At 39.8% G+C, this 19,995-nt stretch overlaps 1 protein-coding gene across 7 annotated transcripts in view; it reads right to left on the bottom strand.

Annotated features, from left to right (window-relative positions):
* Positions 1-19,995, bottom strand: part of fbxw7 (F-box and WD repeat domain containing 7) — a 138,190-nt gene that overhangs the window by 99,325 nt on the left and 18,870 nt on the right. For 4 of the 7 annotated variants that reach the window (XM_085276534.1, XM_085276537.1, XM_085276541.1 and 1 more), the window contains one exon: positions 10,597-10,674. The gene's annotated coding sequence lies outside the window, so the exon portion shown is untranslated. Of the gene's footprint in view, positions 1-10,596; positions 10,675-15,843; positions 15,927-19,995 lie in introns of all 7 variants that reach the window. The other 3 variants (XM_085276536.1, XM_085276539.1, XM_085276540.1) reach the window with 1 other exon arrangement.

Genomic DNA, 19,995 nt, shown 5'->3' with positions numbered 1-19,995 from the left:
CAGACTCAGAACAGATATTAAAGGGCCTCAGCCATGTCCGAAAACAGAGAGAGCTGTGACCCTTGTTGTCGGAGGGCTTCTGTGTTTTTAGCTTAGTAAAAGCAAAAAGAGACAGCTATTGTTCATATTTACCAGCAGATCTCAGCTCTGTCTCATAACCAACACCTAACATTTGGTACAATCACTAGCAGGAAACTGTAATGAAAGAAAGTGAAAAAATATGTAGCCATAAAAATTACATTTCATATTCAGTAACGACAAATAATATGCAAAGGCTGCACTCTTGGAAGAAATGAGAATGGGTTTTATGAGTTTCATATTAAAACCCAGCAGGAAGAAAATACAAATTCATGACACTCGATCTCCCCAGCCAACCTCAGTTATAACCAATGACTACTAATGCTTTTGTTGAGTTTTGGTGTCATTTCAATTTTAATCCGATGTAAATGTGCTTGTGTGGTCAATATCCTCAAGTGGAGGTTTTCTTCTCTCAAATCATCATCATCATCATCGTTAACACAACAACCAGCAAAGCTGTAACCAAAAGATTGCGCCATTTTTGGTGCCTTGGTCAAAGCAGTCACACATGTATTAGATCACCATAAGCATGCTGTGGACCATTCCTGTATTCATTCCCCTACCTGCCTTCTTGTGGTTGATTAGTGAAATCGAAACAAGTATGGCAGCATCAGCAGACTCTCGTTTGTTATATAAAACGCACACAGCTACGCACTGAACAGACTTTACTTCAATATTTAGCAGGAGGTGACGCTTCGCCTTCGTGTCCAATGTCAACTCTCAGTTTGTGCACTGAGCAGTTTTATTTTACGTGTAAGCAGAACAATTCTGTCCTTCATTTTGTATTGCATTTCAACACACCTTGAAGTAGTACAAACTAGACTTCACCACAGAGCCCTTAATTTAGCGATGTACAGATCCACTCTACAAATGACTGTTAGTCTCATTTTGTGGGAATACTGCAAAAATGTAAAAACTGTTCCATCTGTTTATTCAATGAGGTGCATCACATTTGATGTACAGCTGTGACCAAGTACGAGCTGTGCCTAACATGAAAAGTTGCTGCAAAGAGAAATGATGAAGCACTTAAAGCTGTTATCAGTGCTCACTGGCACATCTCTGGGCTGTTGATGGGAATGATACTACATAAGACAGCTCACTGTGATTCAATGGCGTAGCTTTCCTCAATCACCGGGTTGCCATCTATCCAAAAACAAACGGCCCATCAGGAGAGAAATGAAACACTCCAAACACAAAAGGCTTTATCTGCAATCATCAGAGACAATCTGTACCAAAAGGTATAACACCATCAGCCCGGAACAAGGAAGCAGGCAAGCGTGCCAACACGTAATGCAGTCACCAACACTGAGGCAGTGTCTGGCAAAATGTAAGCTAAATACATGTGTTTATACTTTTGTTCTCTTCTTGCCCAGGAGTGACAGACAGGGCAGGGTGAAAGGGTGCTCTGTTCATTATTTATGAATATTGCTTTTCACTGTGTCAGCTCACTGCCTCAGTATTGATCTATAAAAGGAGGGTGGCTGCACCACAGCCCAGAATCTCAGACGAAGAAATAACGACAAAGCTTACACACTGCAGCTTTATAGAGCATCTAACTGGCACGTCGGCAGCTCACGGAGCTTTGCATATAACATAGGAAAAATATAACCATGACATGCATGCTAAGAATAAGTGAATATAGTAATTACCAAACAAAGTCTATACTGTACAGAGTTCCATCACGTCCTGCATTGGTGAATCTCCATTCATTTATCTCAAGCCAAACCAATCTACACTCTTAAAAAGTCCCATACAATGAAGTGGTATGAGTTTTTTATACTTTGAGGTAGGGCTGTGCGATATGACCAAAAGCTAATATCCCGATATAAGACATGTATCGTCGTTATCGTCCCGATAATGATATAAATCACGAAAATTTAACATTTTCTGTAAATTCTGTGAATCTCGGGCAGCTCGACTTGCATGAAGTGTTTCCAGCTGGGCGTCGAGTACCTGGAGTCGAATGTTTTAACCGATGCATGAAACATGATTACACGGCGTGCTGCGGGTGAAGCTTGTTCTAACGTTTGAATCTAAGATTTATTTTTTAGCACCTGACGGCTCTTTTTTTTTTGCTTATCATCCGTAAACTCTCTACATACTCTTTCACGTGATTCAGTTTATTTTGAAGTCTCAACGGGATCTTGAGCTTTATTGTGAAAGGTTTATGTGGAAAATAAACAAGCAGACACGCAGTGGCATAAAAACAGGCACTTGTCTGTCCATAGTGTGGTTATATTAACTATAAGAGAAAGAGAGAACGTTAACTAATATAGCCACTACAGTGACCATCAAAATGATGAAAAAAATATTGCCGTAAACAGTTTATTTTGCGACACCACAAAACAAATTATAGCGTAAAATGAAACGATAGACGTTTTTATATTGTCATCCGATATATATCGTTATTTGAGCAGCCCCACTTTGAGGTGTGAAGCATGAGCTACGAAAATCTGAAGTAGCTTACAGCCAGCAGTCTTCCAACCCATGGCAACAAGGTCGCTTCCCCACTTGACAAACCCATTACAGCTCCTCTCTCTTTTCCACAAAGAAACTGGGCAACCAGCAGGAGTTGCACCTGAACTATGCTTCAGTGGGAAATCTACATTGTAACCTGATGTGCCCCTTCCATTGAAATGCAACTACAAGCCAGTCAACACAACAACTGGCCTGTTCAGCACCACCACAGCACTTCCTCTGCATTCCCGGCTACTTTTTTGGACACATCTTTTAAATTTATCAGACACATCTTATTACATTTATTGTTTAAAGAAGTGGAAAAATTAGAGGGACAAACGCTTGCAGTCACCAGTGCTACCTCTCAGCTTCCCAGTAGATAAACGTATGATATCAATTTGAAAATCTTAAATGCCAGGTCAGCCAGGAATGCTGTAGGTCTTTAAACAAAAAAAAAGTGATAAATCTACCTTTCTAGGGAGACGCATGTTAGGTTACGGTGTAGACTAAGGTGTAGGGTTTCAGGGGGGTAGCTAAAGTAACTACACATTGCATCAACACAGTTCACAATTACTGTGGTCTGATCATCTCATAATTCACATTTGTCAAATACAACAACTGTGCTGAGAATTTGGCATTTGAAAGTAAAGTGAGAGCTCAGAGAGAAGGATAGCTGCTCCCACTCTTGCTGTAGCTCACCGACCTCTACCTGAAAGTAACGGGTCTGAATTAAAACTCCAAACTCTGAAAGAGTCAATTAGAAGTGTTGCATAAAACCAAGGGTATGCAGACAGGTCCAAAAAAAAAAAAAAAAAAAACGAGTGATGTGATGTTTTTGTTGAAACTCAGCTGTTCATGGAGCGTACGTAAGAGACATTATGTATGTAAACTAAAGTCTTTTAAAAGCCAATTAATGTATTCTTTTTTCTCCAATTCAGCTTCAACATTTTTACAAAATGCTGCCTTCTGTGAGGTCAAGCACACTAGCGCAGTCTGACCGTTAAATGTAAACACTCTAATGTGGTGTAGACGTTAATGAAGAAACCTAAAGGGCAAAACAAAGACTCCAAAATAACAAAAAACTGAACATTACTCAAGCATTCATGCAACATTATTCATAATACTCAGTGACCAGTCTGAATGATTTAAATCTCTAGGAGTGTACACACACACACGCCCTTTAAAAAGATCAAATTTGTTGACTAATTATTTCATTGGTTAATCAAGTGGCAAATATGTGATAATTAACATGCTGCCATTAATCTCTTCAAAGCAATTAGTGAAACATTTAAGTGGGCTTGCAAATGATGTCCTTAATTATCCTGCAGTATCCAAATGTTGGCACGCTGAGAAAAAAATTACACTGAAGTCAATCTGTACAATGAAGAACCGACACTCATGCTGAGTTTAGACAGCCACACATCTGTGTGTGTCTCTATAGGTAATGTGATAATACCATACAACAAGCATATCTGACTAAGGATGCAGGCAATCCTTTTTCCTCTGAGTAGGCTGCACTCTAGTGGGCAAAGCCGAAAATATCCAACAGCTGCTGATAAAAAACCTAATTTAGGATCATTTCTCACTACTTAAGGCTGTGCAAACGCAAACACACAAACCCACACCCCATTAATAACATTCATTCACTCTAGGACAATGAAAACAGACACAGAAAAGTTACAACTTCCTGTCTCCAACACAGGGACATAGGACTTCCTGTTTTGAACAAGGAGTCAAAAGCATGAATAACTGATCAAGAGTTAACCACGCCCTTCAACAGTTAACAGACCCTTACATCAACACCTACTGGTGTTACACGTTTCTACGCAGCTTTACAAGACAAAACAGCACACCAGCAGCTGATTTGTTCATGAACAAACAGGTTTGAGGTATAAGCTTAATCGGTTACTTAAGTTTTATAAATACTTTTATTACAGTTTTCCCATGTCTTGATGGAAATGAATAAATCATTTAAAACTAATAATCCCCATACAGAACTAATTTAAACAACTGGCAAGATAATCACCTCTAACTAAAATCATCTCCAAATTACAAGAAAAGATGAGGCATTAGTCATGTTACAAGAGGTTAGCTAAATGGATCAATATACGTCTAATTCAACAGACTGCATGGACAAATGTATCAGGACAACTTTAGGGCGTCCATTTTTTTTAAACTGGTTTCATGAAAACAAACATCATCATCATCATCATCACGTAAGAAAAGTAGCATATAGCTCTTATTTTAATCTCAAGATTTTGTTGCAGATGAGAGATTAAACTTTGGTGTTTTAGGCAATGTTAGTTTTAGTCAAATATTGGGTGTGAAAATAAACAGTGAGTCTGGCCTCATAAAATAGTGACCTATATTACTGTAACACCAAGTTTATCATATTTGATTCACGACGTTTTGAGACCAATGATCATTTTGGGACAATGATAAATTGCCCCCAAATGCTGGATTTAGCAACACTGATTCAAATTCAAACTAATCTGTCAGAAGGTTCAATAAACACTTCAGCTTCAAAAACTCTCATGGTTCAGCCTTTACAGGGTTTAACATATTAGAGAGTCCCGTTAAATAACTTCCCTTCTTTAATGTGAAAAATGAGAGCATTTATTTAAAGATCCAATTGAATCCTTTCTGCTACACTTTCACTCGTGTTTTATTGGACCTGTGTGACTATCCACAGATACGCACAAAGCCAATTACCAGCAGTGGGTCCCGATTTAAAATGTCACAGCCATTTAAACTTTCTGCATTTCTGAAATGTGCATTAGCAGCAATTTTTACCATCCCTGGCCATCCCTCATCATCATTGTGAGAATGCTCTTCTCTGAAGTAGGCAAAAGGCTGTTCTGAATTATTTACAGAGAACGAGTGGGTGAGAGGTGTGGGACTGATTAGGGAGAGACACACAGGATAGTGAAATCTCAGTCCTTCAGTCTGCTTAGGAAGCAGTTTTGCATTTAAATTTAAAGAACCTTTTCAGAAAATGACAGCAGTGTACCTCCTACAGATATTCAGCCGCATAAGGTCAGCTTTTGACGGGAGGCTATTCTTTAATATGCTCAACATAAAAGGCAAAAACTCCTCCTAGCAGGCAAATGCACAGCTCAGTGACTGTTCTACCATCAGAAATAACGATACATCTTTCTTCTGTAGAAATATTTGTCATTTCAGAGTCAAGTTCCTCCTTGATAACAATTCCATCATTCATGAAAAGAGGAAGAGTGTCACATTATTGCACCCATGCACTGATATTTATACAATAAGCCATCTCGTTACCATCACTCAGGCAATCACCACATATTAAATATGCATATGCTTGTTTTATTGTTTTTGTAAAGGTCACCATAGCAAGCATTCACGTCTGGAACAAAAAGCACCAAGTGGCAATACAAACGACAAAGTTAAACTTGAAAGAAAATCCAATCCCAGACCATCAACCTGAATTATTCAAACTCCCTATCAAATGTCCTTTATCCGGTCCATGAGAGCAGAGCAACAGTTTTAGGAGGAAAGACAACGTTAACATTTGGACATTTGAGTGCCAATCCACACTTTAAAAATGCAGCAGTGAGCCAAGCAAGCCTCAGCTATGTGCTATCACTTTACCTTTAATTCACCAGCGCGTGCATGGGATGAATAATTCATGCCTTGCACCACACTCTTGGCTTTATGGAAGAGTCACCCGTACAGCTCAACGCAGAAAACACATTCACATTAACTGGGAGCAATGTGCTAAACACTTCTTTTTTTTTTATTAAGTAAAAAAGGTCACACTTGAATGGAGATCAAGGTAAAAAATGATCAATATTTGCATATCTAAAGTATTGTTTACTATGACTCAAAAAAGGAGGTCTCACAAAAAATACATTTTTCTGATCATCTGACAAGTTTGCCAATGCTGTTTCTTTTGATTGGGAAAGTTTCCGATAGCCAGAAAGGTTTGACGTGCCGAGCAAACATCAAGTTACTCTGAATTTAAAGATTTTTTATATGAAAGTTAGAGCAGGGCGATATGGCCAAAAACATTTATCACGATATATATTTGAAAATTTGCGATAACGATATAACTGACGATATAATTGATGCGAGACAAAATACAACTCCACAACATTACTAGCGCAAAAAGACAACCTTCCATTTATTTTCACTTAAACAAGAAGCTGGTTTTTATGTACATTAAAGCTTTATAAAAAATGTAACAGTGCAAATGCAAATTCCTTGCTGAAAGTTTAACCAAAAGGCATTTCCAGTAGAAATGGGCTGACATATCCTGAGCATAACCATGTATAATATCCACTGAAGTTAAAAAGAGGTGCTTTGCAACATTAAACTGCAGTGTGCAGTACGTATTTTTCGGACCATAAGGTGCACGGGATTATAAGGCACATTAAGCGAAACAAAGCAGTCAGATAAATCAAACTTTATTAAACTCATTCTTCTTGCTTCCTCCACTTCTGTACCATTGATTCATTAATGTTGAATTCTCTGGCAGCGGCTCTATTCCCATGTTGTTGCAGTATACTAATGACTAACCTCGTATTGTGGACGGATTATCTCAGTTGTTCTCCTGACTGAAGATTGGTCCTTTTACAGCATCCTGCCATGCGATTGCATTTGTCTCTAACCATGAGGAACCTTAACGTTAACTTTTATAAGTGGAAAAGTGTTAGTGTTCATCCTCCAGCTTCACTGTTTATGTTATGCTAACATAGCTGTGTCGCTAGCGATCACGTAGCACATCATTATATACCAGCTAGCCCAACTTCAGTAACCCTACAAACGTCACTGCTGTTTAGTTTTCTGTCTTCATTTATGTTGGAAGTGATAGCAGAGCTGTACATTTGATTTTTTTCAGAAATCTCTCAGTCAGAACATGCTATATCATGCTTAGGTAACTAGCGAAACTAGCGAGCTAACTTCCGCTAGCTTCCTGCTAGCTTCTAACTCCGTTAAATGTAATACATTTTGTTTTCATGGATGTCTGGAAGTTAAACTTCATAGTTACACCTGGTAAAGCAGCAATGCTGATCGTTTTATTAAAGATGAAAGAATTTAGACAGTTTTTAACTCTTAGTGATGCTGCAGTGTTCGTTTGACCTGAAGTATACGGAGTTTAGGACCCAGATTACTCCCAGATTTAAGGGCATCTTAGTCCGACAAATACGACAATAACGACGGCCGCTTGCATGTTCTGCAAAAAAATGTGCTTTGTTGTGTATCTGACGGACAAACACCAAACCAGTTCCACATCACGGAAGTTGCACCATTTTTACAAACCAATTCTGGTTCATCTGTTTCACTCAACAATCGGCCATGTGCGTATGAAAACAAAGGCACTGCGCATGCGCGTTTTACTCATATTCTATCGCGATATTTCATTTTCCTATCGTTGCCTAACATTATACCGGTATTACCGTGAACGGTATAATATGGCCCAGCCCTAATGAAAGTTTAAGTTATAATACTTGATCATTTAAAAACCAGAAAACGCTGACCACCAGATGCTTGGCCTCGGGGACCCTCCACGGGCCGGGCTCCAGGGCGGTGCCCCGGTAACCCCATCCCAGGTAGTGGGAACTGTTCCCTTGATCGTGCACTCACGGGAGTCTTCTGAATGGCTTTTTGTCTGGTCCCTCACCCAGGACCAATTTGTCATGGGAGACCCTACCAGGGGGCAAAAGCCCACGGACAACATAGCCCCTAGGATCCCTGAGACACACAAACCCCTCCACCATGATAAGGTAACAATTCGCGGAGGGCCCTTGTGTCCAGGGGTCTTGTTCTAGAGTGATGGGAGAATGTAGCAGGAGATCAACAGAGGGATTAGTGCAGCGGCTGCAGTGATGCGGACGCTGTACCGGTCCATCGTGGTGAAGAGAGCAGAGTGTAAAAGCGAAGCTCTCAATTTCACGAGCTGTGGGTAGTGACCAAAAGAACGAGATTGCGGATAGAAGCGGCGAAAATGAACTTCCTCCAAAGGGTAGCTGGCCTCTCCCTTAGAGAGAGGGTGAGAAGTTCAGCTACCCGGGAAGGGCTCAGTGTAGAGCTGCTGCTCCTCCACATTGAAAGGAGCCAGTTGAGGGGATTCAGGCATTTGATAAGGATGCCACCTGGGCACCTCCTAGGTGAGGTGTTCCGGGCATATCCCCACTGGGAAGCGGCCCTGAGGCAGACCCAGGACACGCTGGAGAAATTAAATCTCTCGGCTGGCCTGGGAACACCTTGGTGTTCCCCCGGACAAGCTGGAGGAGATGGAGGTCTGGGCTTCTCTGCTTAGGCTGCTGCCCCCACGACCCGGCCTCAGATAAGCGGAAGAAAAGGGATGGATGGATAGCAAATGCAATATAACGGCAGATTTATTTTCCCCTTTCAAACACAAGAAACAATTTGATTTCTCTAAAATTAGTTATGCATGGAAAAAGGTTTTGTTTTATTGTCAACAAAAGTCAATACACAATAAGTGGTGGATTAGCCATTTAAGCTCCGTGCAACTGTTCACATAGCTGGTTCTTGTGTTTGTGGCCTTTCAAACATGCACTGTCAATAGGGAAGTTGCAAAGTGCCCTTTGATTAACACCACCACCATCTATGCTATAGGGGGAGAATATGCAAATATCAGAATTTGCATAGTTCCCTTTGCCTATCAATTATCATTCCCTCGGTGATCACCTCCAGCCCCCTTCGAACACAAAGTCCTCAGTAATGCTAATCGCTGCTGCACCTGCGCTAATCACAATCTTCCATATGTAGTTTTTCCTGTGCTTGTGGGTTTCTTTCTTCAATATGTAAGAATAGAACAGAACAAATGTTACCCGCCTATATTGCTGCCTCAGCACATACACTGCCTAAGGTACCAAAGAAAAATACTGGTGGAAGCCAGTGATACTGCTCAGTTTCCTAGCCTAGTAGCTACCACTATGGTATCAATTTCAAAGTCCTTCATCGCTTTGTTCTCAAGTTTTTGCATTTACAAGATTTAGAAAAAACCTGACCTCTGTCCCAGCTTCAAACTCATCCGAGATTTTAGTAGATACAACAATGGTATCAAATTGAAACTACTCCTATGCTTAGGAGTTATTCCATTCACAGACTTGTTTGACGTCCCTTCCCATCAGCCTTTTACAGCTGAAGGGTAAAAACTGATTACTGTGTATTTTGGTAACAAATGGTAGCGTTAATATTGGTTCAGAACTTATAAGCAGACAGACTGAGCAATTTGACTTGTTAACTTGAGCTCTGACCAACTGTAACTTGGACATTTTCACTACCTCAAATATATGTTTAAATATAACACATACATTTTATAATTGAATTTAAATTTTGAGCACTTAAGGTAGAGATGTGACAGTATTCACATCATATCCATAAAGTCTCTTATAGATTCAAAAAGAGAGCCATCTCTAAATCTCAACATTATCCAAGCTTGTAGTCAATAATTTATCCTTCATATTTTCAAATCATTAAATTGTGTTTCCTATAGGCTGAGAACTTATTTATGGTATTTGATAACACCGTGAAGTAGGAATGAACTCACTTGATAACAGACACTTTCATGGGAAATCTGTTGCTAGGAAACAACTGGGCTCAAGCTTACATCCCATCAGCTGCCGACAACAACAAACAGCATAAACTTGAGCCCATTTATAATGTTTGTGGATGTGATTTGCAGCATTTCTGAAAATAAGAAACTGCAAAATGGTCTATACATAAGCAGAGAGCCGACCATAGGCACAGCAGATTTCATAATGTGCTTGTTTATGTTGTTCAGTTTGTCAATGCTGTAACACGCGGCACACGCCATAATTCAGCATTACATATATTTCTGTAACAGTAATTTGTTTTGTTTCTCCTTTGTTACACATCTGCAGTAATGTGTGTTTCTATATGTTGATACAAAAAAATAATTGCATATCAAGATTCAGATTTACTAGAACACACACACACACACACACACACACACACACACACTTACTTCTTGTCCCCCCCCCCAAAAAAAAAAAAAACAAACAAACAAAAAAAATAAAAAATAAAAAAGCAGCATTTACTTACAGTTCTCTCTGTGTCTCTTAGTTTAGGCCACAACTGGTCTTCTACCCCTCCAAATCTGACTCCAAGAGCTGATTCTTTCTGTGGACAAAGAGTGAGCAGTCAGTACAGCAATCTGAGGGATTACAGAGTTCACAAGCTACGGGGCTGTCTGGAATATGAGAGGAGAAAACAAGAGTAGTGAGGTAAGAATGATGGGATTTCAATTTCTCCTGCAAACCCCAGACAAAGCACGACAACTCTTCAACAAGGTTTGCCAAAGAACAATTCAACCACCTGGCACAACATACAACACCTGCATCAGCATGTACCGGTGAGTCACCATCATAGATGCGTCAGTTCCTCCCGTCTCGTCCGATGGGAAGTGAACAGAGCTTCTGGCAGCTCCCACAAAAACATGTTACTTTAAAGCTGAACTGAAATTAAAAATGTCTTCAGGAAATCATAGATGTATTGATGCTACAATTACATGGCATGTTTTTTCCCCCCTCATTTCAAAAAGAAGCTAAAAATATTTTGGGGGGAAACTGCATCTTGGTTTGAAGCCTGTGGTTGGGTGTTTCCTTTGGCCAACATCTGAGAACCAGCATTACCGACACAATCTCTACATGGCACATGTTAGCAAAGTAGCAGCAACAGCTGTTGCTTCAGCCTTCCATCTGTGTGCACACAAGATGAGCTCAGCCACAATACTGACTGTAGGTCACCTGCAGCTTTGCAGTAATCAGAGTACTACAGTCACTGTAGTTGTACATTAAGAAAAGAAGAATAGATTTAGTTTTAGGTTAAAGAGTGAGTAAAAGGTTAGTCATTACCTGACTAAATTAATCTGATGAAATAAAACAAAGAGGTAACTGATCCTTCAGACAACTTTTAAAGGAGGCAGCTTAAACGCCTACTGCCCAGACAAGTTGGTCAGCCTCTTTGATGAATGGTAACTGACTTTTTCCTTCCGCTTAGGACCTGCTATGGCAATATCACGGGTCCTAAAAAGACAGACTTTAACTTTAATATTTCATACTGCCCCAGAAATAACACTGCACCATAATAAGTGTTCATAAAGTATATAGGGTAGGGGAGCTTAGCTCTAGGCACAGGTTTGAGGATAGCAAGTAATCACATGGTCAAAACTTAAGTCAGCAAGTATTCTTGCAACCCAAGTACTCAAGACATTACACCATGAGTCAAAGTATGACATGGGGAGAGGGTTGGGCAACAGGATGAATGTGTCAGCTATCAAAATTTAATTTAATTTGTTTAACAAGCCAAAACGAAACAAGAGAGGCGTTTCAATCTGAGAAATTGTTCCTGCTACACTCCCCAGCACACTCCCAGGCTGAGAGCGAAAATGATAGTTCATGTAAATAAAACGAGATATTGACACTGAGTTGTGGGAAATGAACAGCTGCCAAGAGAGGGTTTCCAGCTGTTTGACACTTGATAACTGTGAGACAGAAAGGTTGCAGAGAGACCAGCTTCACGATTCAGGAATCTCACAGCCTTTATCTGTAATGACGTGCAGCATCGAAGTTGCACAGAAGGAAATCATTCACCGTGTAATCATGTCACAGACAGCTACTGTTGGACCTGTTCAGATATGAGAGGTTTTGAGCAACAAAATTCCTATAAATATCAATTTTACACAAAAAGTGATTTCTCCTTCAGGAAAGTGGATTTTGTGAGGAATGCTAAAGGAGAGAGGAGATAATGACATGTGCTCTCTCCCTCTCATGTTTGTTGCACATTACAAAGCAAAGTATGAATATCTGACTGTACGACTATTCTTTGTTTAAAGTGCTAATTTATGAATGATGAAAGTTTATTGCAGACAATGCACTTCTGTTTTTAAGCAGAGCAGCATTTGCAACCATTTATCCACTTTGTGACAGTCAGGAACTTCTGGTAAAGAGGGTCTTACTCTAGAAATCCCTTTGCGATGGTCTCAGTCGCCCATAGGTTGCATGGGAGACCCCAACTTGTGAATAAACATATGTCAACTGCTCATTGAGCTGTAGTAAAACATGGAAGTGCAACTCAAACTGGAAACACAGAACATTCACCTTCAAGGTTTAAAAGGTGCAACTTATTTTCGTGTTTGCAGACAGGTCAGTCGCTTCCATGCAAACTGTGGGCAACAGAAATTTCCCAGCAACCAGCTGGGAAATGGACTTCCCTAGACAGTCTCTAGGTCTGTGTTCAAAGGCATCACCCATACATGCACACAAACAAATAATCAAATATTGTTTAGGGTACAGTTGAGAAAACCACACTTGTAATTTTATTTGTGAGCCAACAAAGTTTGAATGCTCCGTCAAAGGCGCAGTCATGATCTGAACTTCAAAACAAATACCCATTAAATAATGTAAGGTGATCAGACAACAGTTAGTCTACTATTGACAAGAGTGAGGGTGAGTAACAATTTGCACAAAGGTCTGCTACTTCTGTGTAGCCCACGATACAGGTTGCATGTTAGCAAACTCTTGTATTCAGAAACAAATTAAGTTAACCTTTGACTCCATTTAAAAGGGAGTCAGTCCAGAGCTTTCTAGGAAACATTCTGAAAGTTTCTCAGAGTCAATTGAACACAGAGGTCATGGGTGCCTGCAACTTCAAGGCTGTCATACGCATCTAGATGCCAAAGAATATGAGCTCACATGTAAGAATGCAACTGCTGTGTTTCCTGGCCTTCATTCACTCTGACTAACTCTGGTCAAAGTTTGAGACAGACGCACGAGTTATGCAACAGTCTTAAATTGACCAAAACCTCTGAAATACTTCAAAAAATAAATAAATAAAAAGGAAAATGTCCTCACTGAAAATATAAGAAATCATGTTCCAAGTACTTCAATTTGTATGATATAAATTTAAAGGAAACGTCACATCGTCAGTCTCTCTTACATGTTTATGAACTCCACAACTCCTTCATATTACAATGTTATGTTACAAATTAGGAAACGTTACAACCACAGCAGCTCCGCGTTCTTACACAAATTTAGATAACTGCATTAGAGGACTCTTCAGAACAGCCTTCCTTACTTTTGGATAATCTTCGTAAATTTATGCCACATCAGATTTTGGGAACAAAAACAAAAAACCCAAAAAAAAGTAGATTAAAAACAGCCAAAGTGGGAAAAAAGGAGGCTTAGTTTGTCAGGATGGGCACTTATGACAGTCTGAACTCTTGACTTCATTATGAAACACTGTTGAGACCAAGCAAGGAAATTTAATGAACAATCACTGCTCCACCTTTAAAATCTTAATATAACTTACAGAAATCAACCACCATTACCTGCATGTAACTACTGGCAAATCCAACTTCATACTGCAAACTTAATGCAACTCCTTCCACTCCAATCGATTTCATTTACTGATACTGTACAAAGTCTTCAGTGCACTGACAGGTGTTGAAGGAAAGTCTTTAATTCCTGTTGTGAACTTTGAGCCTAGTGTGATTAACATGTTCTCACACAGCAGCGTGCTACAGACGCACAGAGATTATTAATAAAACGGGTCTAATCTAGTCATACTGGTCCAGGCTTAAGACGTGAATCATTGTGTAGTTGTTCTGCATTTAGTTTCAGTTCCAAGCTTTGTGGTCTACACCAGAGCTTCATTTGGGATATTTATTTAGTGAATGAAAGCCACAGATGATGTCTTAGTGAAAAGCAAAAAGGAAGGAGGTTAAAATAAAAAGGAAAAAAGTCAAACCTACGGGAGGATCTTTAACTTTGCCACATTTACTTCCTCAAACCACATTGGCTTTGGTTATGTGGCAACATATGACTGGCTTTGAACATGTAAGCTGAGATGGATACAGCTCTACTGAAGTCAGTGACAGCATCTGGAGCAGCTGCAAAGTAGCCACTAGTACAAAGAGAATAAAGACAGTTCATAAATCATGGCTGGAATGCAGCCTCATTTCCTATCTGACCCCACCTCCAACAGCAATAGTTTTTTTCCTTCAACTCTAGGAGCTCTCTACACCAAGTAGCTGAGACCTGAACATCCCAATCATGACTTGGCTTATAACTCTAATTGTCTGTAGTTTGCCCCACACAAAGAAACCCCATTCAGAGCAGATGCTGGAAAAAGCAGAACTAATGAGTGGGTAAGATCACGTATGTCTGACCTGACAGTTGATGCAGAGCTGATTAATGCTATAACAAAGATAGATGAGTCTGTATGAACCTCGATTTTGGAATTACAGTTTAGTATCTTGCCAGTGCTGCAGAGAAATTGGCCGGAAAGTGGCCATAGATCTTTCTGTAACAGTTAAAGCACTAAAAGCACTCCATGCTGTCAAGAAGAAATGTTTACTCAAGTATAAAATTAAATAAAAACATGCATTAGGATGAGTGCAATAGCTTCATTTGTAATTTGAACAATTAAAGTCAGTGTACAAATGCCACTTTTAAGATGGCACAGAGCACACTGGACAAAACCAACCGGGAGCTGTGCGTCTAAATCTGGCAGGCAGCAGAGAAGTTGCTGATTCACTCAGGAATGCTGGTTCCAGTCACACAGACCTAGAGACTGGTCAGCAATCATATGGCAACCAGTGGGGATCATGTTCTGTAACTGGTTGGTGAGCAGTTGCTGGTTGTTTCTTTCAGTCAATGGATGAAATCACAAAAAGGGTGCTGCACCACAAACCACCTTGCATTTGCTTTGGTTGACAGTTTACATGGAAGATGCCGATTTGTCTGCAAACACCAACTACTTTGAAGGTGAAGAGTGTCAGTTTCCCGTTTGACTTCACTTTTCTCCAAGTTTCACTAATAGCTCAGAAACACACAGTGCCCAGAGCATGTGGTACAACTGGTCTGTGGGCTACTCTTACTTAGTTCTTCACCGCAAATACTCATGGACACAACCATAAACCAAGAGAGAGAGAACATATGCAATGCTACAACCTTTCCATTGAGTATCAAGAGCATATTCAAACATGAATAAGACACAATTCCCTAACTAAATTTGCTAGATTACCATTATAGGAGGAAACACCATTTTCATCCTCCAGTTCAACATTAAAAAATATTGGCTGTCGCCAGTGCTACCACTCAGCCTCCTAGTAGACACACGTATGGTATAAATTTGAGAATCCTAGGTGACTTTCTTCTTCAGTCATCGCATTTGGTCATTTTGCAAAAACTTGACTTCTGACCTCAAGATACAGATTGCTGAAATTTGAACACATCTAAGATTTTTAATAGATATACTCTTGTTATCAATTTAAAAATACTACGTCACCTCTTTACTGAGTTATCGTATTCAGAAACTTGTCCACGCTGCCTGCCAGCCTGCTAGGAGGGGTGGTGCCAATACCCCATCAGCTGTGGGGAGAAAAAATAAAAAATAAAAATCACAAAAGTGAATGGAATACAGCTTGTGTCATTCCAAGGTGCATTACATCAGTATTCACCCTGTACTGAGGAAAATATGTTGCGGTAAGTTTACTCTGAATTTCTTTTTAGCTGTGGTTAGGTGGATGTCAGTCTATGTTACAGCAGCTATGTCAAGCTCAATTCCTTGAGGGTCAACTTTTTGATATGTCCATAGTCCAACATGAATTAAATGGCTAAACTGCCACCTCAGCATGCAGTCAAGTACTACAGAGTCTTGCTAATGACCTAATGATTTTATTCTGGTGTGTTGCGGTGAAGACGCGGTTAATAGTTTCAGGACACTGGGCGTCGAGGATTGGAGCGGTTTTCCTCCTGCCCCCAGTTTGATTAAACTAGAATCACATCATATTTTCGGCACTACATTGTAGTGAGACAAGTTTGTGGGTGTTGTGTCCGCAGCTTTGGCTGTCCTTTTAACCTCTTGCTGGTTAGCTAGCGTGAGCTATAAGCTAACAGCTAGCCTGGTTAATGAAGCTAGAGTTCCATGCACATGTAAAGACAGCTCATCTCTACTGCTTTAACTGTTAAATCGGAAGGCAATACTGCAGTTGACAGGGTTTATTATGTGAAACAGCAGCTTGTTTAGTTTAAACATCCTGCGTTAGGAGGCTAGCTTCATCCGTCTCCCCTCCCTTGTGGTTGGAAGGGACAGGGTTTCATCTTTTGGCAGCCATGCAGACTGAGCTGTTTGCGTTCTCAGGACAGCCATGCAGAGATTAGTGGCTACATTGCAGCCCCAGTCACAGCTTTCATCACCGTCTTTCTCGTCTTTCCCCGGAGTAACAGCCAAACAGTGCGAGGAGGACCTATTGGCTAGCACTGCAATAGAACGTATGTGCAATAGAAATAAGAATATACGTTCTTATTTTAAACTTAATCTGGAATTCATTGCAAACTGTTTGCGTGGGATATGAATGATAAGATTGTTTTTCCAATAAGAGTTAGTAAAAACATCTCCAGTGTGATCAAATTTTCATGCCAAACATCTGCAGCTTGGGAGTCTATACAGCACTATGATGCCCAGACTTAATTCTTTTGAAAACCATACATCTTTCCACAGGTCTGAACTTCATCAGACGCCAACTAGGCACAGAGCTGGATGAGGCCAGCTATCTGATCAAGATGACTTCTTTAGATCCATGGGGTCAGGAAAGCCAGAAGCATTGGAGCTGGAGAGCTACCATTCATGTCCAATTGCTGGAGGTGTGGATCTATTGCATAGCTTTCCTCACATCAAGAAGCTGTCAATCAAAATCAATACAGTTCTTGCTGCATCTAGAGCTTGTGAAGGACTCTTTAGTCAGGCAGGACTCCTCGTTCACTGCTAAACAGTTACAGCTTCACAGCAAGAACCTTTAGAGCAAACTGCTGCTGAAGCGTAACCATCATTTTACTGAGTGAAGAAATGGCACGTTTTTGCTAAATATACAGAAAAAGATGCACAACCACACAATTTATGGTGAAAGTGAGCTGCCTTGTATATACACATATGTTGAAGTTGTGTCGTTCTAATGTTTTCTGAGGCTGCTGTACCATTTAGAGTAAAAGTGAATATAAGTATACAGTATATCTTGTCACTGGAAATGGTTTGCACTGTTCATATATTTATATTATTTACTGTATGTATTGGTTAAAAAAGCTTTGTTGTGGAAAAACTTAATCTGGAAATTAGAATTGTTGTGCCTTAATTTTTTTACATATGTTCTTTTTGGTCTATAAAGCTCTGAATGGTTTAGGACCAAAATACATCAGTGACCTCCTGACCCAGTATGAACCTTCCAGATCCCTCAGGTCACCTGGATCCGGTTTTTTATCAGTTCCCAGAGTCAGAACCAGACATGGAGAAGATGCATTCAGCTTTTATGCTCCATATATCTGGAACAAACTCTCAGAACTATTGATTTTATCTACTGTTCCTTTCTTTTTTTCTTTCATTTTAAATCATGCTTTTTATTTGTTTTTATTTTTTAGTGTCTCTGTACAGCACTTTGAACCACATTGTTGTTGAATTGTGCTATATAAATAAACTTGCCTTTTTGAAAATACTACAGTGCATATTTATTCATTTGTTTGTCTAATAGCATTTATTTAAAAAATAAATCAGACATTACAAATAGTTACTCGCTACTTGAGTAGTCTTTTCACCAACTACTTTTTTACTCCTACTTAAGTAACTTTTTGGACGACTACTTTTCACTTTTACTTGAGTAAAAATATTTTAAAGTAATGCTACTCTTGAGTAATTTTTGGATACTGGACCCACCTGTTACCCTGTAGATAAAAGTCATCCACCAACAAACTAGACAGAAAAGAAATGATCCTAGGTAAAACTTGGAAAAGACCACTTTTTTTTTTCTTAAGTGAATTTTGGTCAATTTTGATCCACAGCACAGTGTTACATTGACCTAAAATGATAGTTCAGCTTCAGCTGTATTGTAAATACTTAAGTGTAAATGAGCTTCCAATAGCTAAAAATAATGAGCAATCATTTAAACTTACAAACAGCAAGCATGTAAATGTCAGTGAGAGAACTGGCAGGTTATCAAGTTATTCCTGTGGTTATCATCGTATAATTTAAAGGATGAATTTAGAGGATGATCAATTTTCATGGAACCAAAAAACATATGCCAGAGTAAAATGTCACAACAGCAGCAGAAGCTGCTGCTATTTCCCTGCACCACCTGCCCCTTTTGCTGTGAATGCAGATACAACCTTTAATTTACAGTAGATCTCATTAGAGGTTAGACTAGAATTTAAATGTATTCCTCTCTCCATCCTTCTCCCCACCAGTGCCATAATGTTACATGCTTTTCATATACTTGGTAGGATTTCATCTGGCTCCTGATTACATAAATGCATGCTTGTATAACAGTCTTGTATCTGCAAAGGCCATGTGTATCAGAGCAATCAACAAGCTGACAGAGATGTTCTTGGAGTGAGAGGTGTTTCATCCCAGAGGAAATCATGAGAAACCTGAACAGCACTGTGCCGCTACCATGGAAACATTGATAGGCCAACAGATGCCATGACTAAGTATTAGCATACACTAACACTGAGTGGTCAACCATATTCTTATATGTGCGGCGCTTTATATATTAGGGGTGCAACGATACACAAAATTCACGGTTCGGTTCAATACTTTGGTGTCACGGTTCGATATTTTTTTTCGATACAAAAAAAAAATGTTCATGCCTTTTTAATTTGTCATTTATTAAAATTATAAATATATATTTTAACTCAAAAGTACAGTGTTTAAATTTAATGTTGCTGAAACAACAAAGTAATAAAAAAAATAAATCTGATGGAGAAATCACTCATCTTTGGAAAAGAGTTTATCACAGAGAAATGGCTCTTTCCAAAATAAAAGCTATACTATACGCTTCTTCTGGGCTATATTCTCAGCAGCATAAGGAGAATCATGTGCTAACAGCTGTCTAAATGACTCGGCTAAAGTTTGTAGCATGCGTGCTTGTTGTTTTTGTCTGCTTCCACTTGTCTTTGCACTAGGATGATGTGCAGTCATATTCGTTGTGTGTCAGCGTAAATCTCGTTGAAATGACGTTAACGCCACAACACGGCAAATCTCCGTTAACGAGCTACCGCGGATCGCCCCGTGCATGGGGCTGGACGGCCAACACGTTAACGGCTAACTGCGCTAACACACTAGTTCCCACCCATGTAACTGAGCATTGCGTGGCACATCCAACATACTGTTTTACTTTAGTCCATGACGCGCTTACCTTCAGGGTCATACGTCACATGAAAACCAAAATAGTTCCAAACGCCAGATCTGAATGAGGGTGGGGGAGGTTCAATTTGCCATGTTGCAAGGAGAGCTTAACTTCTGTGTCGCTAGCTTGCCCTGCGCTCAGTGAATCTGCGTTCGACTACTCCGCCTAGGCTGCACTGTCGAGCGCAGATCCACTGAGCGTTCAACACAGAAAGCATCGTCGGAAGAAAAGTTGATAAAATAAATTTAAAATTTTGTATTGTTCGA

This window comes from Mchenga conophoros, linkage group LG6, assembly GCF_057382185.1.
Source record: "Mchenga conophoros isolate Kocher_MC1m ecotype Shallow Benthic linkage group LG6, M_conophoros_male_GT1.1, whole genome shotgun sequence".
Classification (NCBI taxonomy): Eukaryota; Metazoa; Chordata; class Actinopteri; order Cichliformes; family Cichlidae; genus Mchenga; species Mchenga conophoros.
This window is presented reverse-complemented; position numbering and strand designations above follow the sequence as displayed.